Genomic DNA, 15,629 nt, shown 5'->3' with positions numbered 1-15,629 from the left:
ATTAAACCCTATGAAATATGTCATTAATACTTTCACTACACACTATCACTTTCTAGTTTCTTGTTCAAAAATACTAAGCATTATTACTAAGTGCAAAGAGTAGACATTGGACCGGCCATCATGTCTGGAAATGTCCTTATAACGAGGTAGTCCTTGTTCCAAGGGAAGGTTCCTATGTAAAACCAAGAGAGAGCACCTAAAGAGGTGCAAACTATTTACATTAGCAGTTCTGGATCACTCAACGTCCATGATCTCCACAGTTCAAGTGTAACGGCTACCAATCAAACTGGGCAACAACTGGATCCAATGGGAAAAAACAAGAAAACAAAAACATGATAACCAAAATAGAAAAACAAGCACTAAGGTGGAAATACCCTCCTGGGTAACAAAAGTTAGTTTAAATCAACATTATGGCTGGTTATCCCCTCCTGGGGTTCTGAAAGCTGGTTGCTTGGGCTTCTTCCAGGGGAGATGCTCTGGGTATCCAGATTCTGGAGACAGCTGCTGCCTGAGGTACAGCAGGGGTAGGCATATCAGCTGTTGCTGGTGATGTCTCTGCCACCAGTAAGTCGATAGGAGTGGCAGCTGGTATCAATGGATAAGGTTCTTCATCCTCTGGGGGTACTGCTGCTCTGGTCCTTGGTCTAATATCTAGGGATGCCGTGGCCTGTTGACGTAGGTAGGAGGCTACACGGGGGTTTTGCAGCTGCGGCCAAGAGAGCCCATGATGCGTTTCAATGTCCCGAAGCGGCCTAGACTCGTCCAAGCCCTGAAGGTGTCGTATGGTGCGGCCTATTCCAACCGCACCCTCCTCAGCAGGGATTTCTTCCACCTTCCCATCTCCGTCAGCCTAATGCCCCTGGACGACTCATCCAATACCCCCATTTCAAGCTCCAGCAGGCCAGCCTCCGACAATGAGAATTCGGGGGGTAGCCCGTTAGGAGGGCCAGCATCTATACCTAGTGCCTCCCGAAGGTGCAGTCTCGGCTCCGGTGCAGGCACGGTGCGGGTCCTGGTGGCAACAGTGGTAGTCAGGGCTGCCCGGGTAGATATGAGTGACGGCGGTGGAACAGATGGCGGCTCCTGGTCCGCGGGGGCCTCCGGTGGGACCTGCGCGGCCGCGTCAGGTCCAGACGGGAGCTCCTCTTCCTCCGCTTCAACTCCCAAAGCCTCACACAGTGGCGATGGTAATGGAGAGATTGCAAAGGATGCTGCAGGTGGTGTTGCAGCGGTCGCAGGCTCTACAGGATTTGCCTGGGGGAGATCCGGTGCAGCGATGGCGGGTACCGGTGACTGGGGTACCGCGGGTGTAGGCCCCTCCTGGACACGCTGCAGATTCAAGGTCCATAAGGCTTCGTGTCTCAGTTGTAAACGGTGCGCCAGCTGGGCAATCTCGTCTTCCAGCTGCTGGCGGTTCATCCTGGAAGCCGGGTCAGAGCCTTCAGCCATTGCGCCGGGGAGATTCAGCTCAACCTCCTCGTGCTCCACAGGCCTCCTACCTTCTCCTTCCAATATGGTGTTCTTGCATTCTTCCTGCCTGGGCTCTTTTCCCGCCACTGGCTCTCGCCCCTCCTTCTGAGGGCGGCGTCTTCTTCCTACTTCTCCATACCAAGCCAGTATACGAACCCCTCGGGGGGGGCCATGTTGCTGTCGCATAGAAGTTCAGACAGGGGAGGCCCGGGACTGTCCGCGCTCTTTTCTTAGGATCACCCATATTGTCACGCCCTTCTTCACCACACCGGCGGCCATTTTTAGGCTGTGTTCACACACAGCATTTTTTTAGCGGTTTTCACTATAAAACCGCTATAAAACTGCTGAAAATAAGGTGCACAGTCATTTCTATGCATTTTGCATTTTTTACCGCGAAAAAACCACATCGCGGTAAAAACCGCAGCATGCACATTAATTTTGCGTTTTTTTCCGCGGTTTAGGCTTCTCCCATGCTTTTAGAAACCGCTGCGGTAAAAAACGCATCAAAAACGCATCAAAACCGCGCAAAAAACGCGCAAAAACCGCCGCGGAAAAATAGGTGCGGTTTCTGGGAAGGGATTCAGGTTTTTGTGCAGAAATTTTCTGCAACGTGTGCACTTAGCCTTAGCGTTCATTTTACAGTCTATTAAATTGGGTCTTCTGCACATTTCAAAAGATTTGAGTCTTAGGCACACAGAACCCGATGGCATCGGATTTCATCATCCTGTTCGTGACACCAAAGTTGGGTCGCCCTCTCAGGGCTGTGGGGTACTCGGTACCGGGCCCGATGAGCTTCAATGGGAGATGTCACGGCAGCTGGGACCCAGCCCATGGCCCTGGGCGCCCATTGTAAAAGGAGTTGTTGCAGTGTGCTTAGAGTGATGAAAGTTTATGAGTGATTCGTGACGCCACCTGTGGCGTTCGGCAATAGAGATGTAAGCCGACACTGCAGACAGATCCTCTGGGACAGATGGTGTGGTGCAGCAGTGATGTTATAGCCCTCCACAGGCAGGGCTGTAGTCCCAGGGCAGTGTAGAGACGCGTTGCAGGAATGGTGCAGTGTAGGCACAGGGATGCAGCGGTGCCAGGTGTGTGTGATGCGGGAATGAGTAGAGGACACCAGGGCATGTAGTTCCAAAGCTTTACTCACAGTCTGTGGTACAAACAGGTGCCTGCCTCTGTGCCGTGTCCTCCAGGCCAGATGGAATACTCCTTTCCAACACTCCGCCAACATGTGCCTTTCTAAACGTCTCCTCTTATAGCGCCTTTAAATGAAGTACTCCTAGTACTGAGTTACACTGGAGTTCCTCCTGTCCGATGTTCTTATGAACTCTACTGGTACAGCAGGCAGCTGTAGCCTGCTTCGGGGACTCCTTGCTACTAAGTCCCGGCTCACTATCCAGTTGCTGTTGTGCCCCCAAGTCTTGTGTGGGAATAAAGCAGTCACTCCTTCTATTCCTCCGGTGTCTGCTGCAGGACCATTAGTATCCATGCAACCTCGGGGACCGGGCCCCGGCCTTGCGCTTAGAACTTCTAGGAAGGGTTCTCTTCTAACCCACGTCCTCTGTTCTCTTTTACTCCTCACGTTCCGTACTAATCTTTCTTTCTATGGAAAATCAGGCTTTCAGTCTATGTTGCTCTCTGTCTCTTCCTTTCCCGTGCCAGCAGACCCAGGTCACTGGGATATGCTGCAGCACTTCCATCCATCTATCCCTCTCTCCGGGGATCTTCTTCTCTTTCCTTACTCAACAACTGACTCCTCTCCCAAACTCTCCCCGCTCTCTCTAATGTAAACTAAACTCCACCCAGCACGTTTCGTGTTCCAAGCAGGGAGCCACCAATGGGTGCTTTGCTACACTCCAAGCAGGGAGCCGCCGAAGGTGCTTTGCTAAACTACTTTGTGGTGTGGGGTGCAGGTGTTGGAGTGTGGTCAGGAGTTTCCACCTTACCTGAATGGTGGGGTACCACACCTCAGGAGGAGGTGCAGTACCTCTGTGGCGGCTGAGCCTCAGGAGTGCCACATCAGCATGTTCTTTCCTTTTAGCCTTAGGGAGATTGGCCAGTCTGTACAGGAATTTAACCCTGCTGTGTCCTTCACAGATTAGGTTCCCCAGCCTATCCCATGCTGGCAGGTCCTATATTAGGCAGCTCCACCATCCGCCCTCTGCTTGATGTTGATTCCTAGGCAGTTCACTTTGCCTGTTGTACCTCACACTCGAGTCTCTGACCCACCAATCAGCTGAGGTAGTCTTGGGGACTACCCTGGAGTAGTTCCTGGTGTCTACCGGCTGTCCAGCCTATCCTCTGCACCAGTAGCTCTAGTGAAGTCCTGGTGGACACCTAGTTAGACCTCTTTAGAGTAAGCCTGGCCGATGGTGCAGTGGGTCCACATCCACCAATGTTACACCAAGTAACTGTGCACACCTCACAACTTTTGAAGCACAGAAAGAGGCACAGATCATGCGACGCGCATAGCAGCAAATTTTGGCATCACCCTAATCCACGGCCATTTACCACTGCTTTCTCCCCCGGCAGGAGGAGTTATCAGAGGGACACTGGTAGTGAGGAAAATTCAGCAGACGCCTGAGACTGCAGGGTGTAGACCCAAATCCGGGACTGACCGCTGTATCCGGGACAGTTGGGACTAGAGATGAGCAGATGGATTCATGGCTCTCTGGTCCAGCGTGCGTGGGACCTGGGGATTATTTTTTGTGCCGTCATTCACAGTCGGAGCCTCCAGAACGTTCTCCTCTTTATGTAGCGTCACTATACGACACCCGGCTTATTTGTGTCTGTAAGGCCGTGTTCACACATTGCAGAAATACGGTGTTTTTTGTTTTCTGCAGGATCCGCACCATCTACAATAACAATCTTCTCCCCCTTATTTGATGCGTTCTTGGTGCAGAGGTGAAGCCGCGGTTTTAATGCGCTTTTTAGAGGACAGAAAAGCTTTGATTCTGCACTTAATAAAGTTTCTGCAGTTTTTTACCTGCGATTTTAGACACATAGAAGAGAAGAAAAAGGCCCAAATCGGCACAGATCAGCCGCGTCCTTGGGCGCACAGCGGGCGCCTTTTATGGTAAAGTAGTTTTTATTAAGGATTTATTTACATAAATGGGGTAAAGAAAAAGGGGGCGACAGATTATAAATACCCAGTAATACAGACAAGAACCAAACAACAGCAAAAAGAGAAATGTAAAGTCATGAAAGAGAGAGGCAGAATAAAGGGGAGAAAGGGTTAAGGAGGAGATTGGGGAAGGAAAAATAGGGTTTGTTAACCCCTTAGAGACCTTGCCCTTTTTCGTTTTTGCGTTTCTGTTTTTCGCCCCCCTTCTTCCCACAGCCATAACTTTTTTATGTTTCCGTCAGTATGGCCATGTGAGGGCTTGTTTGTTGCTAGACAAGTTGTGCTTTGGAACAACATCATTGGTTTTACCATATCGTGTACTCAAAAATGGGAAAAAAATTCCAAGGGCGGTGAAATTGCAAACAAAGTGTAATGCCACAACTTTTTTTGGATTTTCTTTTTACCATATTCACCAAATGCTAAGACTGCCCTGCCATTAGATTCTCCAAGTCATTACAAGGTCATAGACACCAAACAGGTCTCAGTTCTTTTGTATTTAAGTGGTAAAAAAATCCATAAATTGTTGGAAAAAAATTGCTCCATTTTCATGATCTTGGGTTGGGTGAGGGCTTATTGCTTGCGCGCCCAGCTGATGTTTTTATTGATCCCATTTTGGTGCAGATACGATCTTTTCATCATCCATTATTGCATTTTAATTCAATGTCGCGGTGACCAAAAAACCTTAATTCTGGCATTCTGACTTTTTTTTCTCACTACACCGTCTAGTGATCGGGTTGTTCCTTTCTTTATGGATAGATCGGGCGATTCTGAACGTGGCGATACCAAACTTGTGTATGTTTTATTTTTCTTTTGTTTTATTTTGAATGGTGCGAAAGGGGGGGGGGATTTGAACTGTTATATTTTTTTATTTTTTTAATATTTTTAAAAACATTTTTTTACTTTTGGCCTGCTTCAATAGTTTCCATAACTCTGCAAAGGAATACATGGATTTCATCCGCGCTGCCCAAATGATGAACTTCCAGAATGTTAATAACGTTTGAGAGTTGTTTATTCTACGCGTTTCAAGGTTTTTTGAACCTCTTCTTCAGGAAATACCACATGACGCATACACAGGTGGTGCATTAAGTACACACAGATTTAAAAAAATGAGCTCCAGTCAGATGACAGATGTCAAAGTTCATAGTTAGCAGAAAGTATAAATATTCATAGTAAGAGTTAGAAGCTGTTCTTATATTCACATGTCTATTATAATTTCACAGGTTGTTGAACAAAAGGAAAAAAATAAGGAAAAATAAAAAACACATATATACTGAGCAAGAAAAGCAAATCTCGGACACGAACTCCTAGAGATCTGCCTCAGCTTCCTCCAGCTCTGCCGCCCGACAATCAGACCACTCGGCTATACTAACAAGCTCCTGCAAGCGGATCCGATGTGGAAGAGACATAGGATGAAATAAACCATTAGATAAACATTAAATTAGAATCATAGAATCGTAGAGTTGGAAGGGACCTCCTGGGCCATCTGGTCCAACCCCCTGCTCAAAGCAGGATTCGCTAAATCATCCCAGTCAGATGTCTGTCCAGCCTCTGTTTGAAGACTTCCATTGAAGGAGAACTCACCACTTCTCGTGGCAGCCTGTTCCACTCATTGATCACTCTAACTGTCAAAAAGTGTTTTCTAATATCTAATCTGTGTCTCCTCCCATTCAGCTTCATCCCATTGCTTCTAGTCTTTCCTTGTGCAAATGAGAATAAAGTTGATCCTTCTACAATGTGACAGCCCTTTAGATATTTGTAGACAGCTATTAAGTCTCCTCTCAGTCTTCTCTTTTGCAAACTAAACATTCCCAAATCCTGCAACCTTTCCTCATAAGACAGGGTTTGCAGACCGGTCACCATTCTGGTCGCTCTTTTCTGAACTTGCTCCAGTTTGTTGATGTCTTTTTTAAAATGTGGTGCCCAAAATTGGACACAATATTCCAGATGAGGTCTGACCAAAGAGGAGTAGAGGGAAATAATTACTTCACGTGATCTAGACTGTATGCTTCTGTTAATACATCCTAGAATTGCATTTGCCTTTTTTGCTGCTGCATCACACTGTTGACTCATATTCAGTCTGTGATCTATTAGTATACCCAAGTCTTTTTCACATGTGCTGTCACTTAGCCCTATTCCTCCCATTCTATATATGCTTTTTTCATTTTTATTGCCCAGATGTAGTACTTTGCATTTCTCCCTGTTAAAAACCATTCTGTTAGTTGCTGCCCACTTCTCCAGTTTATTTAAATCTTTTTGAATCCTCTCTCTCTCTTCTCTAGTATTAGCTATCCCTCCTAGCTTTGTGTCATCAGCAAATTTAATCAGTTTACCCTCAATTCCTTCATCTAAATCGTTGATAAAGATGTTGAACAATACAGGGCCCAGGACAGAGCCCTGTGGTACCCCACTTGAGACATTCTTCCAACTGGATGTGCAGCCATTTACGACCACTCTTTGGGTCCGATCACTAAGCCAGTTATGAATCCACCTAACAGTTGCCTTGTCCATTCCATACTTAGTCATTTTTTCAATAAGGATTGTATGAGAGACTTTGTCAAATGCTTTGCTGAAGTCAAGATATACTATATCTACAGCATTTCCTTGATCCACCCAATCAGTAATACCATCATAGAAGGAAATTAAATTAGTCTGACATGACTTATTAGTTACAAACCCATGCTGACTCTGTTTAATCACTTCATTCTTATCCAGGTATTGACATACATGTTGTTTAATAATTTGTTCAAAGATCTTTCCTGGTATAGAAGTCAGACTCACCGGCCTATAGTTGCCTGGGTCCACCTTCTTCCCCTTTTTGAAGATAGGAACAACATTTGCTCTTCTCCAGTCTTCTGGGACTTCTCCTGTTCGCCAAGAATTTTCAAAGATTATGGAGAGGGGTTCAAAAATTTCTTCTGCTATCTCCTTCAGTACTCTGGGGTGTAATTCATCTGGACCTGGAGACTTGAATACATTTAGGTTAGCTAAGTGTTTCCTCACTATCTTTCTGTTTATAGATATCCTGGATTCTTCTATTCCCTTAATAGGACAGTGAATAACAGTTGATGTTACATTTCCTTTCTGAGAGAAAACAGATGCAAAATAGGAATTTAAAAGTTCAGCCTTCTCAACATCCTGTCTTACCATTTCATCATTTTCATAATGTAAAAATCCTATAGCATCTTTGACTTTTCTTTTACTTTTGACATATCCCCAAAATCCTTTATTATTGCTTTTGACATCTCTTGCAAGCCTCAATTCATTTTCAGCTTTAGATAATCTGATTTGTGCCTTGCAGGTTCTGCAGACAGCATTATATTCTTCTTTAGATATGCCTCCTTCTTTCCATTTTATAAACATTTTTTGCTTCCTTTTTAGCATGTGCTTAAGTTCTGTGTTCATCCATCCTGGTTTCCTTAAATGCTTCCTATTCTTCCCTCTTTTCGGAATTGTTAACAACTGTGCTTTGAGAATTTCATTTTTCAAGATTTCCCATCCTTCCTGGACATTTTTGTCTTTAAGGATATCCAGCCATTGGATCCCTCCAATTCTCTTTCTGAATCCCTTAAAATCTGCCTTTCTGAAATCTAACCTTGACGTCTGAGTCTTCACAGGTCTTCCGCCTCTAGTTATCCAAAATTCTAAAATAGCATGGTCGCTACCTCCTAGGGTCCCAGCCACTTTTACCTCCTCAACCATTTCCTCCCTGTTTATAAGGATTAGATCCAAGGTAGCAGTTCCCCTTGTTTTCTCCTTTACCTTTTGGAAGATAAAGTTGTCAGCAAGAGAGGATAAGAATTTCCTTGACCTGTTAGTTTTGCCTGAGAGAGATTCCCAACAAATGTCTGGATAGTTGAAATCTCCCATGACAACTATGTCATATTTTTTGGAGAACTTGGCCATTTGATGCATAAAGAGTTCATCCATATCTTCAGCTTGCACAGGCGGCCTGTAGTAAATGCCTACAATGGTGTCCTTTCCATTGTTCTGTCCTTGTATTCTTACCCAAACAGTTTCCACAGAACTCCCAGTCTCTGAAGCTTCAATCTCTGTGCAGATATACGCATTTCTAACATACAATGCGACACCCCCTCCTCGTTTATCAAGTCTGTTTCTTGCAAATAAGTTGTATCCTTCTAGTCTTGTATTCCAATCATGTGTATCGTCCCACCAAGTTTCAGTGATTCCAATGACATCATATTTCTTTTCCTGTGTTAGTAGTTCCAATTCTCCTTGTTTGTTGCCCATGCTTTGTGCATTAGTATAGAAACATTTTAGTTTGTGATTGGTTTCTCTTTCTCCAAATTGTAAGGATCTAAATTTTAATCAATTAAAAAAAAAATGTTTTATTAATAAAAAAATAATATACATTTTTTTTAAATCTCAGGTTCGGCTTATTATAAAAAAAAAAGGAATCGCTCATCTGTAAAAGCTCAGTGGCAAAGTGGGAAGGACGATGTGCTCCACACCCGCAATATTGTGCACACGCTCAGGATCGCACCGCAGGAGGAGCACACGGCGCTTCTCCCAATACCACACGGCTGTTACATCTCCCGCACAGAGTCAGATTATACAGCGACCGGTGTCAGTGTAAGTCACATCCCAAAGTTTAAAAACTCACTCCTTCAGCAGTGATATTAACACCTCCTGAGGATAGCAAATCATGTCAGGGGATGATTTCTTTAGGACAAAGGAATGATTGGTTCTATATAAATATTTCTGAGAGGAATATTAACAAACTTAGAAAAATATATATATATACCAGTAATCATTTATATAATTGTACTGGGGTCCACAGACAGTCTGGAAAGAGGAGAGGGTTAATGCTCTGTAGAACTACTATTTCTCTGAGTGGAGATAGAGTACGAAAAATTGATAAAACAGTGTTTCGGGCTTTCCCTTACCCGCTCTGCGGGAAAAAGAGAGAGTGAAGCTCTATATGTAATTATGGTGTAAAATGTATCAGGAAGGACCAAGAACACCTAACAAGGGGGACAAATACTTGGCGTTACTCATCCCATTTTCTTTTTCAAACCAATTTTATTAAGGGGTTTTACAATAGTGAGGAAAAAGGGGTCTCAGGGAGGGGATGGGAGGGTGAGGAGGGAAGGGAAAAAAGGGGGGGAAGGACCAAATGGTCCGAACAAGTTTTTATTTTCAAGACATTAGCGGTGTAGTATAATTAACTGGGTTATTTTATAACCAGAACAATACTATAACTATATGTTTAACAGTCGCCAGATTATCTCTGGAACAGAGAAAAGAACAAACAACAAAGTATCAGTGCAGCAATTGCTGTAGAGTTAGCTTGAGGGAAATAATGCAATCCATCTGAACCATTTGCGGGAGAAATGGCCAATATTATTGTTAATAGTGGCTAGTTTTAGTTCAAAAGATTTATGTAGGGAGATTTTGTCTCTTATATCTTCAATGGTTGGAATGTCCGGTCGTTTCCAATGAAAAGCTAAGGGACTTTTGGTAATAAGAAGGATATGAAATATTAAAGGGGGAAGAGTTTGATTTAGTTCTTGTGGGGTGATAGATAGCAAGGCCAGTTGAGGTGAGAGGGTGATGGGTTTTTGGAGAAGGGAGTTTATTAGGAGAGAGATAGCTCTCCAAAGAGATTTGATCACCGGACAAAACCACAATATATGAAGAAGGTTCCCGTGTTGTCCGCATCCTCTCCAGCATAATGGGGAGATCTCTGGATATATCCTGGCTAGTCTGGCTGGGGTATAGTACCAACGGGAGATGATTTTCTGATGGGTTTCCAGAAGAGACATAGATAACGTGGTGGACATAGAGGAGGAACAAGCCTGCTCCCAGTCTGCTGCCCCTGGGCTTATCCCAAGTTCCGTCTCCCACTTAATTATATTATTTGTTTTGATGAATTCATGGCTCTTATTGAACCACATATAAATGTACGAAACCCTCCAGAAAAGGCAATGGTTTATGTTGTTAGTGAGATTAAAGAAAGGTTCAGAGGGTTTAGCGTCTTTCTTCCTAAGTGTAGTTGCTAATTCTTTTAGTTGAATATAGTCATAAAATGCTGATGATGGGATACTGAACTTGTGTTTCATATCGCTAAAGGAAGAGATGTGATTGTGTCCACAAAGATCCTTTAATTTTTTGACACCATGGTCGGACCAGATGGAGGGCAGTTCTAGCTGAAAAAGAGACGCAATTACGTTAAGGGATAGAGGTCCTAACGGGTCAGTATTAGTGAGGCCTTTTTGTTGTTTAGCTAAGAGACCCCAAGCTTCTAGTGTTGCGCGGAAGATTGGATGCGTGATGGAATGTACCTTTTTGAGAAGGATAGACTCCAAGACGAGAAGGGAAGGAGACCTATTGTTGTTTAACGCCTTTTCAATGTTGACCCATGCCGGAGGGTCCTCGGTTGACCACCAAGGGAGGCTGTTTTTGACAAGGAGTGAGGAATAGTAAGCTGAGATATTCGGAAGGCCAGCTCCACCAAATCTCCTGTTGCCATATAAAATATTTTTTGCAACTCTGGCTTTTTTCCCGTTCCAAACAAAGTTGTTTGTCATGGATTGAAGGTTGGTAAGGGCGGGGGTGGAAATGGGTAAAGGGAGTGATCTAAAAAGATATACTATTTTGGGGAGGATATAGGCTTTAAATGTTATAATTTTACCCCACCAAGAGAGGTTTTTCTCCCCATATATTTTTAGGTCTTTTGAGATGGTCTCTGTAAGGGATTTTAGGTTCAGAGGCATGAGGGAAGGGATATTATTGGTAAATTTAAGTCCCAAATATGTAATGTAGTCTGAAGTCCAGCTCCAAGGACAAGAGCGGCTGATGAAGTTAATTTGGTCGCTGTCTAAATGAAGGGATAGCATCTTGGATTTTGAAACGTTGACTTTGAAACAGGAAATGTCCGAAAACTTCAGCAGAAGTTCTTGGACTTTAACAATTGATTTGATTGGATCTGACAGGGTGAGAATGCCATCTGCGAAGAGGCATATTTTATATTCTTTATCACCTGCTTTAATGCCATGAATATCCGGGTTATCTCTGATAGACTGAGCTAGGGGTTCAATTGCCAGGGCAAACAGTAGAGGGGAAAGCGGGCAACCCTGCCTTGTACCATTGGATATTTGGAGGACTTTTGAAAGGTGATTGTTAACGTAAACTTTGGCCGATGGTGCAGTGTATAATGCTCTAATGCTAGTGATTAGTTCATGATGAAAGCCAAATTTGGCTAGAGTGGCGAACAAGTAGTCCCAATTTAATCTGTCGAAGGCCTTTTCGGTGTCAAGAGAAACTATAATGGATTTGGTTTTATGTGTATTAATGAGTTTCATAAGGTTGATCAATCTTCTGGTGCCGTCTGTAGATTGTCTATTGATTATAAACCCGATTTGATCTTTGTTGATTAGCTTAGGGAGTATGGAGTTCAGTCTGTTTGATAATAATTTAGCATATAGTTTGATGTCTGTATTTATTAACGAAATTGGCCGAAAGTTTTTCATGAGGGTTGTGTCCGAATTGGGTTTGGGGATAAGAATAAGGGTGGCCTCGAGCATTTCCTTGGGGAAATAGCCCAAAGTAGAAGCTGTGTTAAAAATTTTCGTCAAGTGGGGTGCAAGGATTTCGGCAAAAGTTTTATAGTAATTATTCGTAAACCCGTCAGGGCCGGGAGCTTTGAAGGTTTTAAGGTGCTTTATTGCATCTAGAGTTTCTTTTTCAGTGAAAGGAGATGATAGGGTAGATTTGTCAACTTCATCTAGTTTCGGGAGATTAATTTTGGTTAGAAAAGAAGTGATATCTGAATGACTTGGAGAGGGGAGGGAGGAATTTTGATTGATGTTGTAGAGATTCTCATAGAATGTAGCGAAGGAGTTAGCTATGTCCTGTGGGTGGGACAAGGGGGTATTTTTGGTGGAGAGAATGGTGTCAATCCTGTTTTTCCATCTAGAATTTTTCAAGATGTTAGTCATATAGCGGGATGGCCAATTTAGATTCTGGTATTGTTTAAAGCGGTGGTTTTTAACTGCTGAGTCATGAAACGAGAAAATCAAGGCCCTAAGCTCCTGTCTTAACCTGGAGAGTTCTGAGCGTACGTCAATATCTGAATTGGGATTGTCGGTTATCATGGTTTCTTTGATTTTGATTTGATTCTGCAGATCTGTTATTTTTTCCCTGTTTGCCCTTTTATGTCTCGAGGATATCCTGATTAGGATTCCTCGCAGAACGGCCTTATGAGCATTCCAATAGGTGAAAGGGCTGGAAAGTTCAGTATCATTTTCTTTGAAGTAATTTCGTAAGGCTGTAGTAATCTCTGCATTATAGTGTGGAATATTGAGTAATGAGGAGTTGCATTTCCATAGGAACTGTTGGTTGGTGGCCGGGCCAACAGTGAATGTAGCTACTACTGGAGCGTGGTCAGAGACCGTTTTAGGGTGGATAGAGATGGAAGTAAATTTGGGAAGTGAGAAAATATCTGTTAAAATTAGGTCAATACGAGAAGCAGTGTGATGGACATCCGAATAATGACTATACTCGATTGAGGTCGTGTTTAGACAACGAAAAGTGTCAAAGAATTTGTTGTAATAAATCCAGTTGTTTAACGTTTCTGTTTTATGTCTATTGGGGGCGGAGGAATCCAATTTTCCATTTGGGACCATGTTAAAATCTCCTGCGAATATTAAGGAACCCTTCTTTATTAGGTTGATTTTCTTTAGAAGCTTATTTAAGAATCTAATTTGACCCGTGTTGGGGACGTAGACGTTTCCAATAGTAAAAATTGAGTTATTGATGCTACAAACTAGGATGTGATAATGGCCTTTCTCATCTCTTAGTTCTTCAATGAATTTAAAGTTGATGGAGTTTTTTATCATAGTAAGGACTCCTGCCTTTTTCTTTAATCCCGATGATTCATATATGTGGGGGAAGTTTTTGTGGGAAAAGTTAGGGTGAGCGCCTCTTTTAAATTTCGTTTCCTGAAGACACACAACATCAGAACCCAGCCTGTTGGTCTCATGATATATTACATGACGCTTTCTAGGGCTGTTCAGGCCCCTGACATTGTACGTGGCCAGGTTTATTTTCATTGTCAGTGTGGTGTTTTGTGGCTGAGAAGATACCTGTGATGCTGCTGTTCTTGGTGAGGTTGTGGCTGATGGAGAAGTTTAGGTTCAGATGGATAAGGTCAAGGGTGTATTGGCTGCAACTGAAACACACAATAAAGGAAAAAACAAGATAAATTAGCAACAAGTTTAGTCAGAATAAACTTATAGGGACCAACAGGAGCAGAATTCTAAGGCGAACTCTGCTCAGTTCGGGGGAAAGTTCGTGTGAGGATTTCCCGGCGACATCTTCTGAAGGGAGAAATACGCTCATCCAAGAATAGTCGAGGGAAGTAAAAGGTGGACGAACCTAGAGTCCAACTGATAACTAAACAATATATAAGGTAAACATTTTCGATGTGTTACTAAAGTATAGGCCTGTTGAAAGATAGTATTCCAAAGGATCGAGCCTGGAGGAAGAGTTATCATAACTATAATTATAATAATAATATATAAAGTGTTATTGTGTTGAATTTCCTTGGGCCTAAACAAGACCCATGAGTCCCTGAAGATCAAGTAGAAGATTTGGAGTCCGGAGACGCCGCAGGCTTGCTTCTAGGTTTAATGTTCATAGATTTGAGAAACTTGTGGCCTTCTTCTGCAGATAGTATAGCAGTAGTTTTACTACTGTGGTGGACCAACAATTTAAGGGGAAATCCCCACTTGTATGGTATGTTATTATCCCTCAAGGGAATGGTAATATCTTGGAAGGATTTCCTACCTTCGATTGTAGCTTTGGATAAATCTGTAAATATCTTGAGATGGGAAAATGGTTCTGGGAAGCCGCCATTGTCCCTGATGGTATTTTGAATCCTCTCTTTTATATGAAAGAAGTGGATCCTAAGAATGGTATCCCTCGGGGTATCCTTGGGTAGGTGGGCCGGCTTTGGTAATCTGTGGATTCTATCGATAATTGTCTCTTGGGGAATAAGTGACGGATCAATTTTCTTGAAGACTTTTTGAACATATTCCTCAAGCTTGGCAGGGGTGACAGATTCCGGGATGCCCCTGATTTTCACGTTATTCCTTCTACTTCTGTCTTCTAAATCTGCTAGTTTTCTTTCCAGCCTTATGAGTTCAGACTTCAGTTGCTGATTTTCGTCTGTAGACATCTCTGTTTGTTTTTCTAACGACACCATTCTGGATTCATGATTTTCCAGTTTTTGATTAAACGTTTCAAACGTAGACTTAAAGATTTTCATTTGTGACTCTAATGTGGATTCTAGAGTGAGCTTCAGGTTATTATTAATTTTGTCGGCCAGTGAGGCCATATAAGCCTCGATGGTGTCATGGCTCGTTTCAACATGAGAGTCCAGTTTTGGTCTGGATTTGTCTGGGCTGGTATTTGGTGTTGAAGCCCAAGAATCATTGTCCATGTCGTTTTTGGGGTCATTTAGAAAAGAAAGTTTCTCACTCCAAGCCCCCGGATTCCGTCTTTTTGAGGAAGCTGATGTATCCATGGAGTCAGTAATTTTGTGGGGCGTCCTGGATCTAGTAGGACTGATGGTATTCCCCAAATCGGAGGAAGGGTGAGATGATTGTCTCTTGTCTCTATCCAATTTGGCGGACATAGTAGTTGTGGAGGGAGTTTTTGGTTGTTTGAGGCTGTTTGATCTGTTTTGACTCATTTTATCGGTATGAATAGAACTAGGCTGCAGAGACAATGAGGGTGAGTTGGGAAGTGGTGGCAGCGACTTTCGTCACCCCTTTTTTTTTTATTATTATTATTTTGTTTATTTATTTGTTTGTTTATTTGTTTATTATTTTAATTCTCTTTTGTTTTAGTTTGATTTCATGTATGGCAAAAACCGTCTGGGCAGTCCACCAGTGATTTACGTTATGTGGGGAGTTGAAGCCAGCAGCACTATGGAGCTGGATTAGAAGGCTGCTCCTTTGACGTAAGATATGCCGGATTTTACGCAAATCGCGTATGTGGAGTGCGCAGC

General features: G+C 43.1%; 1 pseudogene; it reads right to left on the bottom strand.

Moving 5' to 3' along the window:
- The window catches only part of LOC141076498 (uncharacterized), a 106,055-nt pseudogene that overhangs the window by 37,241 nt on the left and 53,185 nt on the right, over nt 1–15,629 (bottom strand).

The sequence above is a fragment of the Dendrobates tinctorius genome, unplaced genomic scaffold (genome assembly GCF_039654945.1).
Source record: "Dendrobates tinctorius isolate UK_male_01 unplaced genomic scaffold, ASM3965494v1 ptg000418l, whole genome shotgun sequence".
Classification (NCBI taxonomy): domain Eukaryota; kingdom Metazoa; phylum Chordata; class Amphibia; order Anura; family Dendrobatidae; genus Dendrobates; species Dendrobates tinctorius.
Note: the sequence above shows the minus strand (reverse complement) of the source record. Positions and strands in the feature narration are given on the sequence as shown.